An 8,215-nucleotide genomic window follows, 5' to 3' on the forward strand; every position below is an offset into this window, starting at 1 on the left:
CTTTCAATCTGCGACCCGCGATCCTCTTAAGAATCTTGTAATGCCTTCCTATGGAAGGTTTAATCTCAATTCTTTGAGATACAGTATTGCATTCTTAAAGAAATTCGACCTTCAGCACGCCTTGAAAGAGAAAGCCAGTCCCATTCTGCTCACTGGCAGAGAAATCCTAATATTTTGCATTCCTGCCATCTCTTGGAACTAAAAAGAACATTCCTTTTGATTATCAGTCAATTAATTGGTCCTTTACGAAATTTCCACTGCAAAAATGTCCATCATCATTAATGTTGTCAGTTATCAAATGTTCACTATAAAATATGACCTCTGTCATTAAATGGACGTTATCTTAAATGCCCACTGCCATTAGGTTGCAGCTACCAAATTACTCTTCAAAGAACGACCACTCACATAAATTGAGGGAAAGAAGACAGAGGACGGACACAGGAAAGTTTTCTTTTCTCAATTGTACAGGGACATCATTTTATTTTTACTTCAATTTTTATTGTACCTGAGTTTTTTAATGTACTTCACTCCCACCCCCTCTACTAGTAAACTTCCAACCGTTCTCCACACAGAACCAAGCGTATACAGTCAAGGTCGCCTTACGGTCATAGTAAACAGTACTGAGTTAGTGAGTATAGTACGTTTCAGAAATATGTTAGCATTTTCCACTGACGGAAGAGCTTTCAATATTGAATCATATTCTCGCACAGGTACTGTCGTCCGTTTGCTTGTGTCGCATCCCGGTTTCCCCCACCCGATTCTGCTCGCCCCTCTGTAAAGGCTAGTGGCTGGGCTGTCTTAGCTCTTTTCTGAAAACATTAATTTCTGTTAGGAATTGGACGTCTACGTAATAATATACAACTGTTTAAAATAACTTAAATGAAAGGACCTCGTTAATTAATTGTCACGTGATTTCCCTCTTTTCTACGACAAAACCCTTGGACGGACAGTAGATAGATGTCTGAGTAATTTTATCTTCTGGGATCGGGCAGAAGTGAAGATTGAATTTACAGTATGTAAGATACTCTTTTATAGAGTAGGTACAGAATTATTTCAACATGAGTTACTAGTACGAAGGACGAAACTGATAATTGGAATTGGGTCTATAGCGCAATAATATGCAAAAAAGAACTGAATCCTGTATCGAAATGAACGGCGACCATTTTCAAAAATGTGTTTAAATATCCATATTATGATTATTTTTCAATTCAACTTCATTTTCTATATTGCACGATAATGTGCTGTAGACAATATCTGCAGTGCCTGGGAAAAGTGACATGAGTCAGTTTCCACAAACCTTTTTTGATAGTTTATTGACAACTTACTCTGGTTTATGTCGATTTGATTTTTTTGTGTATGAATTATTGTAATGGGAGAAATACTTATGTCTCTCTTTCCAAGGGAGCAGATGTTCCGTAAGTTGTCAATACATTATCAAAAACGTTTTGTGGAAACTGACTTATGTCACTTTTCCCAGGCACTGCAGATATAATGTACACTGCATAATGAATACGTCCGAATAGATAGCTCAGTCGAAGTTGACCGTCGAAGTTAATGTCAACAAATACGCAAGTTATCGTCTTAACCCTCTCCCCATATCCCGACAGTACGTATTTCCAAAGAGTTCACATTCCTGCCACTGCCGGCGTTACCGTACCTATCGGTACGTGCTCTTCAGAATTTTTAGTAGGTTATTTTACGACGCTTTATCAACAGCTTAGGTTATTTAGCGTCTGAATGAGATGAAGGTGATAATGCCGGTGAAATGAGTCCGGGATCCAGCACCGAAAGTTACCCAGCATTTGCTCATATTGGGTTGAGGGAAAACCCCAGAAAAAACCTCAACCAGGTAACTTGCCCTGACCGGGAATCGAACCCGGGCCACCTGGTTTCGCGGCCAGACGCGCTAACCGTTACTCCACATGTGTGGACACTCTTCAGAATGAACGCCGTACTTGCTAGGCAACTTCTCTGCCTCTTAAGGTTATACACCTCTGCGGAAGTGTAGGAAGATTGAATTCTCTAGGCTTATCGGCTAGCCACATGACGGCATACAGCGAGCCATGACACATTTTGAATTGAACACCCAGTATATTGAATTCGGATCATAGTATTCTCTGACTCATTTTGTCCTTGTATTATGTTTTCTATAAAGTACCAAATACCGACATGATGTCCAGAAACAATTTTTTGAAATTCAGAGTTGAGGCCTTCGACTATATTATTGGTTCTATGACGGCCATGCAACGTTATTTCCTAGGAATTCCACATAAGAAATGGGAATCTTGGCGTGTAGCTCTCCGAGAAGGATGTCGAATTATCATCTGTATACATACCATATATTGCACATTTTGATTTGTAGACATTTCTGGATATTGGGAATTTTTACTAGTAGCCTTATTTGAAATGATGTTTTGGTTGTGGACATTTTTGTAGTGGACGTTCTGTATATTGGACTTTGTACTTTGGGCGAATTGACCTGGAATGCTCCTTTTCTTTTATCTGTTAATAATGACCAAGCAATCTGCATCAAGAGAAGACCTGCAAACGTGCTTATTTTAGAACAATAAGATAGTAAACACAAAGCCACCGGCGTGGCTCAGTCGGTTGAGGCGCTTGCCTGCCGGTCTGAAGTTGCGTCCGGGTGCGGGTTCGATCCCCGCTTGGGCTGATTACCTGGTTGGGTTTTTTCCGAGGTTTTCCCCAACCGTAATGTGAATGCAAGGTAATCTATGGCGAATCCTCGGCCTCATCTCGCCAAATATCATCTCGCTATCACCAATCTCATCGACGCTAAATAACCTAGTAGTTGATACAGCGTCGTTAAATAACCAACTAAAATAAAATAAAAATAATAAAAACAATCACCCTGCGGCTCTGCAAAAAACCCAATAGTGCAAGGTTGTCTGAAAAGTACAAGGTGATCAGTTTGAGTATGGATAAAATAGGAACACCGTAAAAAAATTAACTACTGAACTTTATTTGTTGAAACTTTGTGCATACAACACCGAAAGATGGGAGATTCCCCAGAGCTCAGCATGACCACCATTGCGCACCCTGCACAACTCATAACGGTGATGCAATTCAGCCCATGTTCGTTCTAACATAAGAGGGGTGATTTGTTAAAAAGCTTGAGTAATTTTTACTCTCAGATCATCAATCTTCCTGGTTTCTGTGAATAGACAATGTCTTTGACAAAACCCTACACGAAGAAGTCAGGAGGGGTTAGATCTGGGGAGTTTGGGGACCAAGCCAAGAAATAGCTGCTTCTCGTACTGGGTTTAGCCTGCGACCTCGTGCATGTTTTTTTAATACAACCTGTTTCTACAAATGTTAGCTAGAATGCCTAAATTCAGTAAACCATTGCAAAGCAAACTTCATGCTTACGTTAATTAATTTGGTGCCTATGTCGTTTTCAAAGTCCACACCTGTGGAGTAACGGTCAGCGCGTCTGGCCGCGAAACTAGGTGGCCCGGGTTCGAATCCCGGTCGGGACAAGTCACCTGGTTGAGGTTTTTTCCGGGGTTTTCCCTCAACCCAATACGAGCAAATGCTGGGTAACTTTCGGTGCTGGACCCCGGACTCATTTAACCGGCATTATCACCTTCATTTCATTCAGACGCTAAATAACCTAGACGTTGATACAGCGTCGTAAAATAACCCAATAAAATAAAATAAAATCGTTTTCGACGGATGGAACAGTTTTGTTATGTAAGGTTTGTGAAAAGACAGTTAATCACGAAAAGAAATAGTAATATGCGTTACAAGAGCGGTATGTTGATGTTTTCATGTTCGAGGAAAAGATTGAAACAGCGAAACGTAGTTGAGCTTTTTTAATTTCCGAGAACATGAGAACAAACATACCGCTCGTGTATCGTACATTATTTTGTGCGAAGATCGTTTATTACATACCTAAAAGAGGAATTTCTAATTAGTTGCGATGAAAACTCCATCTTGGTTTCTGTTCAATGACGGCAACTTTGGAAAACAAATATATCTATCTTCAACATTGTTCCTATGAAATGTTTTCTGTGTTTACTATACTGCAGCAGGCCGTGATATACGTCTGTCTTTTTTTTCCCCCCAGTCTGTGTTGAGTCTGGAATATTGTTGATTTTTTCACGGCTTCCTTAATGTTACTTGCATTACAAATGCAGTAACTTTTGTGGTGTTGTAGAGTTTACTTAATTTTTGCAAATATTTAAAAACAATAATTAACAGTGCAATTTAGGTGAAATTGCAGTGGTAAGTTTCCAATTTATAATTATTACTATATTGAACGTCTTTAAAAATAATATGTTAAAAGCCTAAAGCAGTAAAATGAATATGACGCTTAAGCGGTAAGAATAGGAAAATTGTTATGTGTGTTACGTTGGGAATACTGAATGTGGAATTTCACACTTACCGCGTATTGGTTGTGTGCGGAAACCAAGCAAATACGCACGATCTCGCACAAAAGTATTTTATAAGTCAACATGTGTATCCTCCGAAGTAAATATGTGAGTTATGTTGATATAATTTAAATTTTTTGCTAAAATACATGATGCTTTTTTAAAATTTATAATGTTTTCTTTCAAAGATTATTGTGCCTTTTTTTACGTTTTTATTGCCTTTTTTGCCTGCCTATTTTAACTGTTATAAATGCCTAAACATCCGGGCTCTAGTTATTATTATTATTATTATTATTATTATTATTATTATTATTATTATTATTATTACAGTAATAATACAGCTACAACAATGGAATGAGTACAGGTGTTGAGAACTTTACCTCGTTGGTGAGAGTTTGCAAATGAAATGCAAATTGCTTCCGTCTTGAACATTAATCATGTCTAACTGGAGTTTAAAAAGACATAACAATTTGCAACACTGCGATCTGTCATAAGTATAGTCAGCCTTGCCTCAATGCGGAACAATCCTCGGCACTAATCCTTCCTGCTTGAAGAACAGTCATCATTAATTCACACAGCCGCGAGCCTTGTTGCCTCGCTACAAACAGCTGAAAGTCTGGCTGCCGAGTAACTGATTCAACTAGCTGGCTGCCGAGTAACAGTCATCGAGTTTGGTCGCCACTCATAACTGATTCAGCTGGCTTGTCTGAACCATGTTGCGGTAACGACTGATTTTCCTGTTTCCAAGTAAATGATGCAAGGTTTTGTTGAACAACTGAAAGTCTAGTTTCCAATTATTTCTTTTCTTTTTTGTTTTACTAAAGGCGGGTACATGACTGTTCGTCATTTACCCATCAGTGTTGCCAAGTCAGTGGATTTGTAGCTAAATTTGGTGTTTTCAGAACTACGTTCAGCTACAGAATTTTACAGTCAGCGGCTAGCTATTTATTTGGCGTTTTTCGATGATTCCGACAGAGAGAGACGATATTTTTAAGTTCTTTTTTATGTAAAGATGTTACAATTGTTTTTATATGTAGGCCTACTTGCGGACAACAATATTAGTTAATCATAAACCATAGATTAATATAGTATCATCACAATTTTTCATTATGCGAATATAAAATATCAATTTTTACTATTAAATATGAGAAAAATTCGTACCGGCACCGGGAATCGAACCAGGACCTCTCAGCTCTGCGCGCTGAGCGCTCTTACCAACTGAGCCATGCCGGGACACGATCCACGGCGCCGGCCGAACCCCTCCCGTAATGTTATTTTATGGCCTTACTGCCTGCACTTGAGATGAAACACGTCAGATATGCAGGAGCGCATATTTAAATGACTTTGTGGCCATATTTAACATCAGTTTCATGACAACTGCTAACGGTTTAATACATCAAATATTCATATGTATGAGGTCTCGCCCACCTCATTGAATATTTCACGACTAATATGAATTAGTCTATTGTATTATTACTATTAAATACGAGAATATGACCACAAAGTCATTTAAATATGCGCTCCTGCATATATGACGTGTATCGTCTCAAGTGCAGGCAGTAAGGCCATAAAATAACATTACGAGAGGGGTTCGGCCGGCGCCGTGGATCGTGTCCCGGCATGGCTCAGTTGGTAAGAGCGCTCAGCGCGGAGAGCTGAGAGGTCCTGGGTTCGATTCCCGGTGCCGGTACGAATTTTTCTCGTATTTAATAGTAATAATAATATAGACTAATTCATATTAGTCGTGTAATATTCAATGAGGTGGGCGAGACCTCATACATATGAATATTTGATGTAAAATATCAATGTTTTATGATAACTCGATTTCGTACAACCATGCCCATTTTCTGCCTCATCCATTGTTGTTGTACAAATAAGGTATGCCACATTCGTTAAACTCTTAGTCTAATCATGTAGGCATTGTTTTTGTAAATGAATTGATATGTTTAATCATGAAGAGTAAATAATGAACTGAATTATTATTTTTATTTATGATAACCAGGGAAAGGATTTAGAGTGTAAATACATATTTACTTATAAAGCTAATATAATTTATATTTTGCATTATCTTTATGTTTCACAATGTGTAGGGTTGAAAAATCCTACTTTTATTTTCCATATTTTTCCATATTTTAGAGTTTAGTACATATTTTCGTTAATTTCCATATATTTTCCATATTTCATATAAAACAGTCCATATTATATTAGGTTTAACAATAAAACAAAACAAAATTCCATTAACTTTTAAAAATACATTTCAACAATAGAGATTTAAACACATGTTCAGTAATCCCTTTAACATCAGAGGTATTTGAAAATTAGCAGTCCTATCAACAATGGGAAAGTAAGTTACAAAACTGTATTAATTTAATTTAAAATTTTTAACAGACTTCAGTTGTGCAGCTCAACAGTTAAATGCCAGTCAGAGTACACATAGGTTCAGTTTTGTAAATCATACTATAAAGACGGTAAATATGCCAAAAGTACGTCATTCAGTCAATTTAAAATCAAAACTAACAAGTTACATTTCAGAATTTAAAGAAGATGGTTTATCAACTGACAATAAAATATTATTTTGTAATTTGTGTCAGTGTGCAGTATCATCTACACAAAAGTTCCTGGTGCAACAACACATTACAACTAGTAAACATCAGGCCAACAAACAACTAAATTCCAAGCAGAGACAATTGTTTTTAACACAACCAACAACATCGAATGTAAGATCTGAGTTTAACATCGACCTGTGCCGTTCTCTCATCTCTGCTGATATTCCTCTCTACAAACTAAAGAATAAGGTCTTCAGGGAATTCCTTGAAAAATATACTCAACATACAATCCCGGATGAGTCAACACTTAGGAAGACGTATGCTCCATCCATCTACGATGAGACAATACAGAAGATAAGAGATGAAATTAAAGATAGTTCAATTTGGGTTTCCATTGATGAGACTCCCGACAAAGAAGGTAGACTTGTTGGTAATGTAGTTATCGGTTTGTTAAGTGAACAATATTCTGAACGAATTCTTTTACATTGTGATGTTCTAGAAAAGTGCAATAACAAAACTATAGTTAAACTGTTCAACGAAGCTATGGGTATCCTGTGGCCAAAGGGTATTATGTACGATAATGTGTTATTCTTTATTAGCGATGCTGCCCCTTATATGGTCAAAGCTGGACAAGCATTATCTGTTGTATATCCTAAATTGACTCATTTTACTTGTGTGGCGCATGCATTTCATCGTGTGGCAGAAGTGGTCAGAGACAATTTCCCTAAAGTAGATTTGTTGATTTCATCAGTGAAAAAAGTATTTCTCAAAGCTCCCAGTAGAGTTAACGTGTTGAAAGAAATGTACCCTGAAATTCCATTGCCACCAAAGCCAATTTTAACTAGATGGGGTACATGGCTAGAAGCAGTTGAATATTATGCCGAACATATAGACTCTATTAACAATGTTCTCCTTGCATTGGACTCTGAAGATGCAGTCTCAATTGATACTGCGAAAACAGTTACCTGTGACATAAGTGTGAAGAATGACTTAGCTCACATTCAGCATACATTTTCATGCATCATAAAAACGCTCAAAAGTCTCCAAAATAGGCACCTTTCACTATCTGAAAGTTTTGAAATTATAAATAGTACTGTGGAACAACTGAATCGTGGTAGAGGTAAAGTTGCAGATGCAGTAAGAGCTAAGGTGGACACTGTACTTTCAAAAAACCCTGGATATGAAGAACTACAAAAGGTTGTTGCTGTGATGAGTGGTGAATCAACAGTGAAGATTAACTTGGACTTATCCCCAGCAGACATTGTGAAATTGAATTAT

At 37.6% G+C, this 8,215-nt stretch overlaps 1 non-coding gene across 1 annotated transcript; it reads left to right on the plus strand.

The window, feature by feature from the left end:
- The first annotated feature begins 6,005 nt into the window (after positions 1–6,005).
- TRNAS-GGA (transfer RNA serine (anticodon GGA)) lies at positions 6,006–6,081 on the plus strand. Its single transcript has one exon. It is a non-coding gene; the product is annotated as a tRNA-Ser (tRNA).
- The last annotated feature ends 2,134 nt before the right edge of the window (positions 6,082–8,215 follow it).

The sequence above is a fragment of the Periplaneta americana genome, chromosome 4 (genome assembly GCF_040183065.1).
Source record: "Periplaneta americana isolate PAMFEO1 chromosome 4, P.americana_PAMFEO1_priV1, whole genome shotgun sequence".
Taxonomy (NCBI): Eukaryota; Metazoa; Arthropoda; class Insecta; order Blattodea; family Blattidae; genus Periplaneta; species Periplaneta americana.